Raw genomic sequence first — 15,663 nt, 5'->3', positions numbered from 1 at the left:
GCATTAAAATTATTTATTATAACTATATTTTTGTTATTTTTCCTCATTATTTTATTAGTAAAATTCTTATCAAGGTTAATTATAATTATTAAAATTTAATTTATCCCATATTTTTCAAAAATTAATTTTACTTAATATCTCTGCATAGTGTTGATTCAGATTTCTTGTGTCTGTTTTGAAATTCACTGTACAATTAATATTTTCAGAGGTAATGGATTCAAGTATTTTCCGTTTGAATATATTATGGTATATAATTGAATGTATTATGTATTCGGTATGTAAAATCATTGTATTTTCAAAATAAAAAATATGCTGGTTTTTGGTTGCATGTAAGCATAGGCATAGGTTTCCTCCTCACATTATGTTACCTATAATTATCCTTGAAATCAAATTAGTAAATTTATAATAAGTCAAAAGGAAGTAAATATTTTTGACAAGTTGGCAATGCAATTTATAAATTTAGATTTAAGGCTAGGTTATTGGTTAAAAAAATGATATAATTATGAATAATATAATAATGAAAAAACTTAATATAAACGTAGATAATTATAAAATGAAATACCCACATTATAATGATAAAATAGATGATTTTTTTACCAGTAATCGAATAAAACTAATGGAAAATTATAAAATGATACTAACAAGTAAAATCAATAAAAATATCAAGGTTAACATTAAGAAACTATATAATAAAGTAGGGATGGATAATAAATTAAGCAAAACCTTTATCTCGAGTAATAATGTTGGTAAGAAATTTAAATATTCTCTTAATTCCTCGAAAAGGGACGTGAGGGTCGTGCGTGTTGGGGTGCAGGTCCCAGTGCGCTCGGTTCGGAACGTTGTGGGGTTCGATTCCCATATGGGGCAGTTAAACATTAATTTTTCGACGGTCCCGAAGAATGAATCTTGACACTCCCACCTTGGGTAGGCCAGGGTTTGGCAAAAAGGACCAGTACGCCCACTAGCCGGACTTGTTCCCCATCCCCCAAATACCAGTACCAGTACCAGTAATTCCTCGAAACATAATATTATAAATAAATATGAAAAATTGTTACAAGAGTAAATATTGCAAATAATATAATAAATTTTTTAAGTTTTTGTCACAATGTGAATTTATTTCCTAAAGATATTAGAAAGGATATTATTATAATGATAACGAATTTAGAAATAATATTGAAAGATATAGATACTTGTGACAAGCACAAAAATAGACTGAGAAATAATATAAGCAGGAAAATAAGTAATTTTATAGAAAAAAAAACAAAAAAAGGTAATAATAATAATATCTAAAAACTTTTTAATAAATGGAAACAAGATTTAGAATCATTAAATAAATTCAAAAAGAAATATAAAAATTTTAACTGTAAAGTCAATAAAACAAAGAAAGTGGCAATAAGGAATAGGAAAGATTATGATAGTAAAATGGAAATGATATTGAATGAGGAAAGTACATACAGAAAACTTAGAACAGACCAGCAGCCAGATATTAATAAACAAATAAAAAACTATGTTGAGAAATTGCACAAAAACACAATAATTGATTAAAAGGTCATAAAAAGTTTGGTAAAAAAGCATTGTTACCACCCTAGGATGTATGGGCTGATAAAATTACATAAAGAAAATAAACCTTTAAGACCAATTATAAATGGCATAAATGGACTTTTATATAATATACCAAAAATGTTTAAAAAATAGCTTCACTAAACTATACAAAGATAAGGAAATTGACATTATAAATGTAATGGAAGCAAAACAGAAATTTGGTAATATTAAAATTGAAGATGATGAGACTATGGTAAGTTATGACGTTGTCTCATTGTTTACAAATATTCCACTCAAACTGTTATATCAAATCATCAATGAAAAATGGGAGGAAATCAAATCAAACACTAATATAAAAAATAAAAAATTGTTTGTAGAAGGAATAAAATTATGCTGTGAAAATGGCATTTTCAAGTACAATGTGATATATACAGGCAGCTTTTTGGAGTTCCAATGGGATGAAGTTTATCAATATCATTTGCAGGATTAGACATGAATAATCAACTAAAAGATGTTCTTTCAAAATCAGGAATTCAAGTGAAATTAATGTTAAAGTATATAGATGTTTTTTTTTTTTTTTTTATATTACAGAAAAATGATGTAAATATATTGCTGGAAGAACTAATTAGTCACCATGAAAAATTAAAGGTCACAATGGAATTGGAAAAGGAAGGTAAATTAAGATTTTTGGATATGTTAATGATAAGGCAAGGTAAGAATACAATCACAGAATGGACAAAGAAAGAAACAAGTAGTAATATAATATTGAATTATTATTCTTGCCACCCTTATCATATGAAATATAATTATATTAAAAAAGCTATTAGAATAACTGATGATAGTAGGTTGCATATAATAAAAAATACGATAATTAATATGTTCCTAGAAAATATTTACTCCAAAAAATTAATTTACAAGATTTGTAAGAAATTAACCTTAAAAATAAAGAAAATTAAACAGGAAACGAAATAGTAAATAATAAAATTAAAAAAAATGATGGATTCAATTATTTATTTATTAAATTATTTAAGAATTATGACGTTGATGAGTACTCAAAATGCTTGATGAGTCATAGAGCCAACAATAAAATCAAAAATTATTAGTTTAAAACAATTTGTTCTTTTTTTTTTACCGCAACCCTGACCATCTTCTTATATTTAAATTTAAATTTTTGTTTTAATGTGAAAATTGGCTAATTAAGTAATTAGACATAATGTAGGATATGCTTATTAAAATATATATATATATTTACCCAATGTTTTTATGTTTCATAGAGAAATTGTTGGATTGACCTGGGCAGAATAGCCTGCATGAAGTTGTGTTTTAAAATTATTTAGTTCAAAAATTGTAATAAGGTAAGATAAATTATAGATAATATTGCTAAGTATTTTGAATTGTTGAGGATCATAGATGTAATAAAAGCTGTTTTGTGATAGATTGTCACTAAGTATTGCCGAATTGGCCGAAACGTCGGACTTGAAAATAAAATGTTTTGAGACTATAACGGATAAAATTTAAATTTATTTATTTGAACAACATTAACCAGTCTCAAGAAAATATTTAAGATTATAAATAGAATAAAGTAATTTTACAGAGTTGCCTAGAGAATTACATTGTTTCTATGAATATATCTATTATGGTATCAATTTCAGGAGCTAGAACAGGATTTAGAGAAGAAATAAATTGAAGACGAGGGAAAAACGGTAATAGGGAAAACGTTGGAAACCAATAAATGAAAAAAAAAATCACTTTATATTTTTTTATTTATTAATGAAAGTTTAGGTACAATTTAAAAATCATAATTAATTTAAAAAAAAAAAAAAAGTAAATAAACAAAACAAATTTTTAAAAGAAAAATACTATAACTTTTTGTTATAGTAACAATTGTTTATATTCAAAAATAATAAAACGAGCTGCCACAATTAGGGCAGTAAGTAATAGCATTTTAAGTATTCTGCCAGACCATATATACGGACTAAATTAAAGACAAAACAAAAATTAAATGATAAAAATAATGTTATTAAAATAAAATAATATGTTAAATAATAACAGAATAATTAATATAAAAAGTAACGAAAATTAAATTTAAGTAAAAACAAAACAAATACAATATTTATTGCCCCTTTGTACAATATGTACATTCAATCTACAGAATGCATTGAACTCACAAGCTTCGCCGCCTTCATGGGGAAGGCAAAGTAGAACTCTCTTCCAGCCATAGCAATGCTAAATTATAAAATAGTAGTAAACAATTTATTCATAATACGGAATAATTTTATTAATATTACAATAATAAATATTTTAAACAATTTATCTAATTTATTTCTTAACCTTCCAACGAAGCTCTTTCTTTTTTGCTGTTAAAGTGAGATGTAAACACGTTGCCTAATGGCCAACTGTGAATATATCATATATATGTGAATATATCATATAAGCGTGGTGTGTGTACTTGTGTTGTTAGTTCTTACAACAGTAAAAACATTTTATTTGTGTCCACAACCCTCGCGTATGGATATAAGTGCTAAGGAAAGCAGAGGCCCAGATATGAAAACTCTTTCCAATTTAACGACAACACTGATGGCTAAACGAAGACGCTCTACAAATGCGACTGAGGAATCAAACAATCAGGCATCGTTTAAAACCAATGTAAGAAGAAATTGGAGAACTGCTCCAGACATGAGGAAATGTTTTTTTTGCTCTAAAGAAGGACATCTGAGTAAAAACTGTCGAATCAAGAAAAAACCCTGTGGTATATGTAAAAAACAAAGCACCAAGAGAAGGATTGCTTCTTTCGTAAAAATAAAGTGAAAACGTCAGATTTACTGCAGCTTCTTTCCTTACTGAAAGCTCCAGAAACCATCAACTGAATGGGTCTTAGATTCAGGTTCCACGAGACATATGATCAATAATGTAAGTGTATTGTCGCAGGCACAACCTATTGATTCTGAGGTAGTTCTGGTTAAATATTGTGCATCCATGACAGCCAAGATGTTTGGTTGTGTAAAAAGTGACAAGTATCAACTGATAGATATGCATGTACATCCCAGATATCAGTAGGAATTTGTTGTCTGTGGATAAAATAACATAGAACGGTGGATCTGTGTTTTTCTCTAAAAACAAAGTAAAAATTTTAAGTGTCTAGAAGAATATTCTGTCCGAAAAAGTTTTTGTCTGATTAGCGAGGTCCCTTACAGTGTCTGATACCTTTTACATACTTGATATAACATACATAGAAGATCTTACAAGAATATCTTTCTGACACGGGCTGTGCCTGATATATTCTGTTTGGGCCAAGAGAGATCAACAAGGAATTGGCGTTGTCTTCCTGAGAACAGAAAATATAAATCATGGTTAGTCCTGATTGAAATGTTAAAACACTATAGTAAAAGTCAATGTAGCTTCCCTTTCCAGGCACTAAGCATTCTAGTGTTAAGCGAAGTGAATACATAGAGAAAATGTTATGGAATATCTGCATCGGGAAAAATTGCACAGCCGTTAGGATAAGTGCTTTTCTTGTTCGGAACTATTGAAAATTCATGTCACTCGATGGGTGTAGTAGACAAAGTATTTTTTATATGACCAGATGAGAAGGGATGACGGTTATTCAATGAGGTGTTCGCACGTTAGGTAAGTATTGTATCTCTATGGTACATTTTATGATTTAATGATCAAATAGTAGCATTTTTTTTTTTTAATATATTCTTACACAAATATTTTGACATTTGATCAGTTTTTAATTTAAATAAAACTTTCGTAATATGTCACGTTTTGGTGACTGACGACTGAAAAAGAGAAATGTGGGCAAAAATACAACAAATTAATTGCTACTTTTCGGTAACAGTTTAGTTATATATTATCCAGTGACATTTAGGTGTAATGAAAAGAAAAATAAGTGAAACAAAATAAAAAAATATTAATATTATATCTAATAATGAATTAATAAGTATGCTGTGCCATATGACAACCCAATATGTTTCGGCAACTCTATCTGTAAAAAATAAAACATCTTTCTATCTAGCTGACGAATATAGATCTAGTTTAAAGATCAATTACATCATTGTCAATTTGAATCATACGAAAGTTATTTCAGTAAATTACAAACGCTATTATTCCTTATCTATTCCTTCTCCTTGCAACTACCTTTAAATTTTAATATAATTTTCCATTTTATAAATAGTATTGAAAGTGCAAACTGGAATAAGAAATACTTACATCTTCCAGTGCTTGATAAGATCACAGCAGAAGTTGTTGTTAAAACAGCAATACTTATCAATAGGGCAGCACCTGTTCTTGTTGCAGCGTACATATCCTGGAGGTGTCACGTCACCGATTTGGGGAGCTGAAATATTAGTCATATTCTTCTCAGATGTCTCTACATGTTTTGTTTTTTTAATTACATGACTTATTATTTAGTGTTATCAACTTAAGTTGTATTCATTCAATATTAATTTATCACGTCTCAATTAATCACTCAATAAATCTAGTTTAAGATTATATGGCCCACTTCACACTTATATGACAACCGGGTTCCCTCAACTTTTTACCCCAATAGAGACCGGATATTCGTGCAATTGCATCTTTTGCTCTCTTCTTTAAATTCCATCAAACCTCAATAGAAATTCTACTCATGGAAAAGACATTTAAATAATACTATCTTATGTTGCTGAAAATTGCACGTTTTGGGATTTTGTTTTCCATTATTTTGCACGTTTTACTCTTTTTGGACAAAATTTTTATTTTTTTCCTATAAAGTTTAAATATAAAGATCATATAAAATATCAATAAAACAGAGAGGTATTATAAAAAAAAATGTGTGTCTACAAAACTACTACGACTAAAGTTAAATTAACTGCAAATATACCTCGCTAAACTAAATGACAAAAACATGGAAAGAATTTAATAACAGTAATGATTATATCAATGGATGGATAATCAAAGGAAGTCTTCTCGAAAAATTCGGAGATACATAAAACAAAACTTTGAAGAAAATGAAAAAGGAATAAAAAGTTTACGCTATATAACAGTAAATTCCCAATAGTGAACCATAACTTTTAAAATTAATTTTTAGTCGTATATAAAACAGTCTAACTAACAATAAATAATAATGACTAAATAAATAAGCCCTTTAACTTCAATAAATAAGGTTGGGATATCTTATAAAAACTATAGATATCATTTATCTGTTAACCATATCGATATGTTAATTATTTCGGCACATAATATCAATAAATGTTCTTCATAATAAAATTATAAATATATCGTTTATCCAAATAAAAAGATTTTCTAGCATTGGACATTGGAAGTTCTGCATATAAGCCCCTCAGGTGTTTCTCCTATATGTTGCTGATAGAACACCTATAGTATCTGTAAGCTTGGGGTAATTAAGGGTCTGCGCTTAGAAATGATCCAATCCTTATCGCTTCTGACATTACAAATTTCGTCAGATTTAGGTGATAAAATTTATATTTGATAAGTTTACAAATATCCACTTTTATCAATTTCTAACTGATTCAGTCAAACTGGGGACTTCAAAAACGTGGAGGACCTGCCTAAACTGGATGAGTGTGAATAAGAACGCAGAGGAAAATGGTAGGCAGCGCCGAGTAGCCTGGAATTGATCAATGAATAAGATGACCTTAAATTTGAAAATTTAGGGATTTAAAAAAATTCTGACCTGTAAAGGTTTATGTAAACATAGTGTAAATACAACTTTCAAAAATAAATTGTTAATTTTGTTTTCAGTTAAAAATAGTATAACTATAAATAAAACAATTTTTTTAATCATCGCCACAATAAGCAGCATCAAAAAAGGACTTTGATCAATCTTTAATTTGAAAGAAAAGGACAAGTTTCATGATTAATCTTGTTCGGATAAAAGTTACATACCGATAATAGCTAGTTGCCCATCGAGTGGAATATGATTCCCTAAAATTAAAGGAGCAATGATCATGCACAACAGAGTTACAGTTAATGAAGGCATCTTGTCGAATGTACTAACAATAAATTAAGTAGACCTAACTGTTATATACAATACCTAACCGTAGGATCAACCTTATCAGTCAGTCAGTAAATTAGATTGCATCAGTCAGACAGTAAATTATATTGTATCAGTCAGTCATACAAAGGTAGGTCGAGGTTAGATTATATAATTTTTTACCGCCAGTTTTTAATCAAAGTTTCAATGAAGTTTTCGACGAAGTTAGTTTTGAGACCCCCCTGGGTCCGAACCCACAATTTTGCTATTGATCTTTATGCTACGTGATGATATATTGAATGGGTTAACCTATTTTATTGTTTGTTTTTTTAATGTTTCAACAATGCCGATGGCACATATATGCTATTATTTGTAAATAATCGAAGTAAAGTAATGTTATTATTAGTAAAATTTGTTTTTTTAATATTTATTTACAACTGTACATTATAATACATTTAGTAAATCTGATCTAAGTTAAATTGGAGTGTTACAGGCGTGTAGAGAAACTACCCATTGGTTACACTCTAATGACATTTTACATTAGCTGGTCTCGTGGCCATCTTCTTTTCAGGCGCTTCGGAGGATTGTCAGGAATGGAAGAGGGTGGAAGATTAGAAACTAGGGGGTTTGAGTGGTTAGAGAGTTTATAATTAGTAAATTTATTTAGTAAGCATGAAATAATGATATTATTTGTCAATTGTATCCCAAACTCTCCAATCTCATATGAAAGCCTCGAAGAATGATGTCATATCTGGAAAACAAAAATAAATTCCAACAAACCCCATCAAATCACCTTCACCCTTCGTCGTAATCATAAGTCCTCCTACTCTACAATATCCTTTAATAATACTCCACTTATTTTAATCGAACAGGTTCACATCCTAGAATTACATTTGGACAAACGACTAAATTTGGTACCCTCATATAAGACTGAAAAGAATAGAATCTGCTCGTCAATTCCGACTATTACGACACTTACGGTTTGTCAAGTCTAAACTTCCTATTAATTACAAAAGACTCTTTTAAATGCTTAAAAGTAAACTATTTGCACTTTACGGGCTATGGGGCTCCACTAAAAACATTGAACTTTTCTCGTATCCAATCCTTACAATCCATGATCTTTCGTAAAATCTTCAAGGCTCCTTAGTCTGTCGCAAATAAAATCATTCATAATCACTTCCATCTTCCATTTATTCCAATGTGTCATGATAAACTCTTTAACGATCCAAACCCGCTTGTTTTTAACCACTTTTTTCCTCTTAAATTCCTGATAATCCTCTTAGGCGTCTGATAAGAAGTTGACCTCGAAACTTTCTACTATTGTACTCAAATGATTTTCCACAAGATTATATCTTCCTATTTTATTAAAACTCATATCACATTTACTATATTTACAATTTTTATTTAATAAAGTTGTAAATTTCAATAAATAAATACTTATTTAAAATAATTAGGACATTAGAGCAGGGAACCCCTTAGCCACAAACAGATGTTGACCGCTGACCACCGCATTAGGATATAAAGGACAAGCTCGATTCACAATATTCAGCCATAGCAAGTAATGAAAGGCCTTGACGACTGGTCATGAATTTACTGACCGTGGATCGCAAAACAGCGAAAGTGGTTATGTAACCTTCCGCAACTAATGCAGTCCAATGAATTATTAATGTCATTTGCAACTTAAAGTTATAAGTATTAATTATTAAAATAAATATATTCCAATTAGCTACATTTATTACAATACATACTATCGATTCTCTGTGTTTATTTTATTATGATTAATTTTATTGTGTGTAATAAAATAAACACATAGAATCGGTAGTACGTATTGTAATAAATGTGACTAATTGGAATATATTTGTTTTAATAATTAATAGTTAGCGAATTCTAATATTAACTTGCAAATGACATTCATTGGAGTGCTTTAATGGAACCAATTGCAAGTACTGGCAAAATCCGTTACCTCCTACTGATCTCCAACAGCAAATAAAACAACCTGATGATGTATGAGAGATTAAAAAAAAAAAATTATATAGCTTTAATTTTCATAGTATTAATTTTTAAAAACTATTGTTTAAAATTCATCGATTTCAATTTCGTTTTTGTTATTTTAATTCCATAATTCCAAGGACTTGGACATTACTATTTAAATGAAATTAATAAAGAACAAGAGAGATAAACAGTAACAAATATTGAACAATACGCATTGGAGAAAAGTAACTAGCACACTGAATAAATCTTCAATGATAATAATAACTTAAATAATTAATTATACTTTCTTTAATTAACATGAAATTCAAATCATCTCATAAACATATTTAAATTCTTAATCTTAATGGCCATGCATCAAAGTCTTAAGTGAATTTAATGTTTTATCTAATAATCGATGTACAACTTTGGTGATTCCTCTAAGATTAATAATTAACAGCAATGCACATGATTTTATTACAAAAATTTCATAATTATATTTTCCCATGCAATAACTTCATTTGTGATCATAATTGAAGAGAATAGACTCGTGCATTGCAACATAAGATTTATCTTTGGGTTTTCCAACTGCACCCATGTATTCCGTTGGTATGCCGAATGGGTTTATCCAGCTTTCTAACGGCCATACCTCATGGGAGTTTTTCTTTCCCAATTCATTAAAACCAAAATATTTACCCTATATCCTTGTTCTCCTCACTCTACGTTCAATTATCCATTCATTAAATATTAGATCCCAACCACATGATCTCTTGATGATATATACTCCCTCATAGAACCGCATCCTTCAGCAAACCCTTCGTCATTCCTGCCACTTCAAGAATTCTCTCTCTGTCTCTATTCACATATTCTCCTCCATTCTTTCATTACAAGAACACCTATTCCTTCTTACCTAGTCATACCTACCCAAACCACCTTATAAATGTGAACAATGTGTAAAGATATAAATAAAACCAATTATATAATAAAATTGTAATCTAAATACAAAGCTTTTGAAAATATTTTACCAGCCAATAGTCATTAAGCCTAAATTACGGGTATGCCATCCCATATAAAAATTTAATCAAACTAAAGGAGTTGTAGATTTATTTTGGGAACAGAAGGAGTTAGTGGCCTGCTTCGAAAGAAGACTAGGATCCAGGGATGGTTTCGGATGTATTTTTCCAGTGAGGAAGAAGGATAAATAGGGCTACTTCATGATTTATAATATTCTTAGAGCATGCCGGAATTATTCAATTAATTTGTTTCGTATATTTTAATATTCGTATATTATTCATACCTGTAAATTAAGTGGACGTTGTAGCTGAAGAAATCCCTCAGCACCTTAGTAGCCTCATGTGTTGAATTTTATTTCGTGTTGATCCCACGGGATGAAAACTCGGCCCTCCCGCACTGGTTAGAATTGGTTACTTCTAGGATAACCTCTCCTACCCGTATTTCAGAAATAAGCAGTTAGGGTTTAAAAAAAAGTATACTATTATAAGGAACGTGGGAAGAATGGTATGTAGAATTATGTAATTGCGTTGCCTAATCTTGTATCAGTAGGGATTGGGAGGATATCTCAATACTTAATAATCCAATTGCTAATGACACAGTTTTAACGAATTTAAAACAATTTGACCTTAATTATGTTTCCACTTGTATTATTCCTACGACATGATCATTGGATCAATATGTTCTGATTTTTCATCAAATTTAATAAATAATAAAAGGAATGTAGTTCAGCTTACTTAGGTTATTTAAAATAATAAAAAATATGATTATGGAAGGAAATTATATTTAATTTAATTTAAATGAACAATTTTAGGTAAAATGTTTTCTTGACAAAATATTAAGACCACAGTTAGGGACGGCGTCAAGGAGTGTAGGAGAATTGTAATCTCCTCCCTTCCCCAAATAATTTGAAATCCCCTGAAGTTGAGAACCTGATTCAAAATCTTAAAATTGTAATAAAACATTATTCAAAGCAGTTATTGAAACTCAAATTTGGTTAGGTGTTGTGAATGCTATTTAGAGAGGTTAGTATTTCAAAAATGTTTAAGAAAGAAATTTCTGGAACAACTCAATAAAATGCATTCGTATACATAAAATATAACTTACATAAAAGAAATTCGATCAAAATTACTGGGAAGTCTTAGATTTTGCTTCCACCCAAGTTTTTGTAGCCACTCGTAGGACATGGACCTAAGTCAATTTTTATTACTCATATATTCCATTTGGAGTATATTTGGAATGCGGAGTACCGCAGGGATTTGTGCTATCACCAATAACTTTCTCAGTATATATGGCTGAAACTTATGGAGCCAACTATGACAAGGCTCCTGTAACTATGCCGACGATTTACCCATCTACAATAGTTCAATGAATGCAGAGACAGCTCTACAGCAGGTAGAGAAGGCTTGACGGAAATAACCAAGAAATTAGAAGGGCTGAATTCTAAATGGAAATATAATAACCAAATAGTAAATTATCATTTTGTTCAACATAAATCAATTTAATCGATTCAAAATTAATCGAATGAATCTACAAAGATTAAATAAATTTAACGTTGATAAGGAAATACATCGCGCGTTTCTTGCAACGTATTAGGAAATATATCGCGCGTTTCTCGGCGTGCTTTTTTCGTAGGGTGGGTTCGTCACTCCCACGCCTACTTTTGGTGAATGCCACCCATTGTCTAACGGGCCTCACGAATGCTCGGGGGGAGGTTGTGAGGAAGCTTTCCATTATTTTATGCTTGAAAAGGCCGGGGGTGAGACCGGGATTCGATCTGACAACCTTTGGGTTGGTAGACTGGCGCGTTGCCAAGCTGCAACTGCTGCCCCCTTTATTATCTAGATTTATTATTATCAAATTTAATTGGAAACTTTAAAAAAAAATTACTTCTGACTACAAATTTTTGATATTTTAAATGATAAACAGTTCTGGTGAGGTGCATCACACAGTTTACTGGAGTTTTCAACCTGTCAAGCACATCTTTTTTTCTCTTTATGTTAATTATAAATTTTTCTGTTTTTATTACTTCTAACAGTGTGAGGTGGCTGGATTCAAACAACTGTTAATTGAATATATCAAATCATTATAACAATTAAAAATCTTTTTTATTTTTTACTATCACTTTGTTATATTTTTACGTTCAAAAATAAGGGTTATTACTTTTTGAGTATTTAAAAACTTAATTCAGTTTACATACATAAAATATTAAGCTCTTGAAGTGTATATTATCAATCAAATGCGGACAGAAAATTGTTATTTATATCAGAAGAGATTATTCCAATGACTGAGAAAAATTGATCTGAAAACAACACTAATTCAAATATTTAAATTTACGAAATTTTTATTGGACATATGATTGACCGAATAAATATTTGAACAATGCACTAAAATGCTAATTAATAAATCTAATAAGCCTGTATTTCAAAGAAATTAGTTATAAACTAAAAGTAATTCTTAATCCTCTGTACTCCAGCTCCAGCTCCGTTCTATAAGCTCTGATTATAGCTATAAGCTCAGTATACATACGTATTTGAAAGATATTGTTTAGCAACAAAGAATGAAAAGTATGCACAGGCAAGTTACTTTCTTATATTGTAGAAAACCCTAAGGTTACCGATTGTAAATCAAAAAAGTGGGAGGAACAACGAAATCAGCGATAAACGTTAAAGAAGAGAATTGCCAGTGTTCCGGACTAGAAACGGTAATGGGCATTCAAGGGTAAGATTCTAGCGGGAAATCTATACTTTAACAAATAAATGCTCTACCCTCCTGTCCTACAGTATCCTTTCTAAATACTCCACTAACGCCTGTTGAACAGATTAGGACTCCATCTTGACAAGAGACTTACTTGGAATCCACACACAAGACTGAAACGACAAGAAACTGCTCGTAGATTCCGATAGCTACAACACTTACTTGACAAACGCTCTAAACTTCCCATTCACTACAAAAAAATAATATACACTACGATAATCAGACCAATTTGGACATATGGAATTGAGCTCTGGGGCTCCACCAAACCATCAAATTCCTCCCCCATCCAATGCTTACAATCCAAAACCCTAAGTAAAATCCTTGATGCTCCTTATTACGTTACAAATAAACTCATTCACAAAGACCTTTCCCATTCGTTCCAGAATTGGCCTAAAACAGATATGCGTCTTTCCATTCCAAACTCCTTAACCATCCTAACCCATTAATTCTTAATCTTTCATCCTTAGCAATCCGTGATAATCCTTCTAGGCGTCTGAAAAGAAGATGGCCACGGGACCTTCGAATTTAAATTAATGTTTGAAGTATCACCGATGGGTGGTTCCTTCCCAAGATTTTCAAGTATATATGAAACATACAACATATTTACTTATTGTATTATTTTATACAGTTGTAAATTACATTAAATAAATTTTTAAAAAAATCAATAAATGAGATTAGGATTATGAGGCAGTGATAAATTAATTCGAGATAAGAAGCATTAGAAGTATTAGAGCAGTTTCCCCTTACCTTAAAAGGCTCTTAAACAAACATCTTGCGAAATTGAGTTTAGACGAGTCCGTTTTCGTTACACAGGCTGTTGAAGATTAAAAAGCAAGACCTTAGCAGAAGCCATATAAGTGGGAATTAGGTGATTAATGATAATTTAATATAATGATTTCCTGATTTTAAAAAAATGAAGTAGAAGCGTCTAACATGGGAATGGAAATTGATATTATAATTATTAAAATTAAAATCGAAGAAAGTACCGGACTCCACGGTAAAAGTGAAGATAAAGAAGTAGTTGGGATTGAGAAGGTAGGTGGGAGTGAAGGAGTGATGAAGGAATGTGGTGAAAGAATTGAGAGTTTAGAAGATGTTTTGGGGGAAGAATAAATGAAAGGAACCGTAGGTTGGGAAACTGTTATGTTTCTTTGCTGTGTTTCAAATGATTTTAAGCGCAAGTGTGCGGGTGGAATTCCTGCTTCAAGTGTGAGTTTTATAATAGGGGGGATGGCGAGAGTGAAGTCTACCTGAATTTCTATATTTTTTTTTCAGATCATTTGTAACTTCTGCATATAATTTTGAAAATATATTAGATTTTTTTTCCCTCAAACTGTTTTGGGCTCTAATGAATGATTTCTTATTAATTGTTTGGATTGCCACGATTTCTTTTTGCAATTCCAAAATAGAGCAATTACGGTCCAGGGCGTTGTGCTTTCCTTAGAAATCGATGCAACAAGGTGGCTTTTCGCAGATTGATTTTTCTTTATGGCTGGCCTCACCACATTCCAAGGCTTTTTTACACTGTTTTGTTGGATGTGAAAATCCTAACAATAATAGCAACGGTAAGAGTTGGGAATGTAAGGATCGACCATGACAGTAAAAAATCTGATACCTTTTAATCCATCTTTCATTTTCTCTATCGTGGCAAACTGTAGGTCAAACATCTGATCACCCCTTTAGAATGGTTAAAGGAGGGATGAGGAATGGCTTCTTTGTCAAACTGACCTGCAAAATTCGTGATCGCAAATAATTTTTCCAGATAATGTTCAACACAGTCTTATATTACTGGCTTCAACTAATATATTCCCATCTCTTAGCTTCCTAATATTATTCATATTACCAACTGTGTTGGTGATGAATTTATTAACAAAGAAAGGGGATATATTTTAAAAACTATTTTTGTCTCTTCTTAGAATTATTTAAAGTAGAAGATTGCCTAATATTGTCGGGGACAGGCTGCATTCTGTCTCTTTTCTTACATTTTTAATTAGGACTAGGTGGACCAGTTCCATTCATTTCAAAGTTAGAAATTAATTTTAAATTATAGATGAGAAAGAATATAATAAACGCTCGGAAATTTAATATATAGTTGAAAATGTTTTAAAAAAATTAATATAAATGCCTTATTAAAATCTATACGATAATATATGATCTGTATAATTAAGATGTTTGTTAATATATAAGTAATTTAGATAAAAAATAAAAAGAAGAAATCAATAACATTTATTGATTTTATCTTATATGATATTTATTGATTTTATTCCAGACTTATCTATCCACGTATGTATTAATTTACGTATAACATCACTGATCATATCTGATTAATGATTGAAAAAATTATTATACAAGACAATTTGAAACATTTTAGTTTTAAAAATTTGAATTATTGGTAGAAAAACGTTGTTTAG

General features: G+C 30.3%; 1 long non-coding RNA gene across 1 annotated transcript; it reads right to left on the bottom strand.

The window, feature by feature from the left end:
* Positions 1-3,287: 3,287 nt before the first annotated feature.
* LOC136795192 (uncharacterized) lies at positions 3,288-7,561 on the bottom strand. The gene is made up of 3 exons (XR_010842757.1): positions 7,429-7,561; positions 5,755-5,881; positions 3,288-4,867 (listed from the first exon to the last, which is right to left on the bottom strand). It is a non-coding gene; the product is annotated as an uncharacterized lncRNA (long non-coding RNA).
* Between the last annotated feature and the right edge of the window lie 8,102 nt (positions 7,562-15,663).

This window comes from Halyomorpha halys, unplaced genomic scaffold (genome assembly GCF_000696795.3).
Source record: "Halyomorpha halys isolate HHAL.00 unplaced genomic scaffold, Hhal_1.1 Scaffold910.1, whole genome shotgun sequence".
Taxonomy (NCBI): Eukaryota; Metazoa; Arthropoda; class Insecta; order Hemiptera; family Pentatomidae; genus Halyomorpha; species Halyomorpha halys.
The sequence above is the reverse complement of the archived record's forward strand: the minus strand, read 5'-3'. Positions and strand labels throughout refer to the sequence as shown.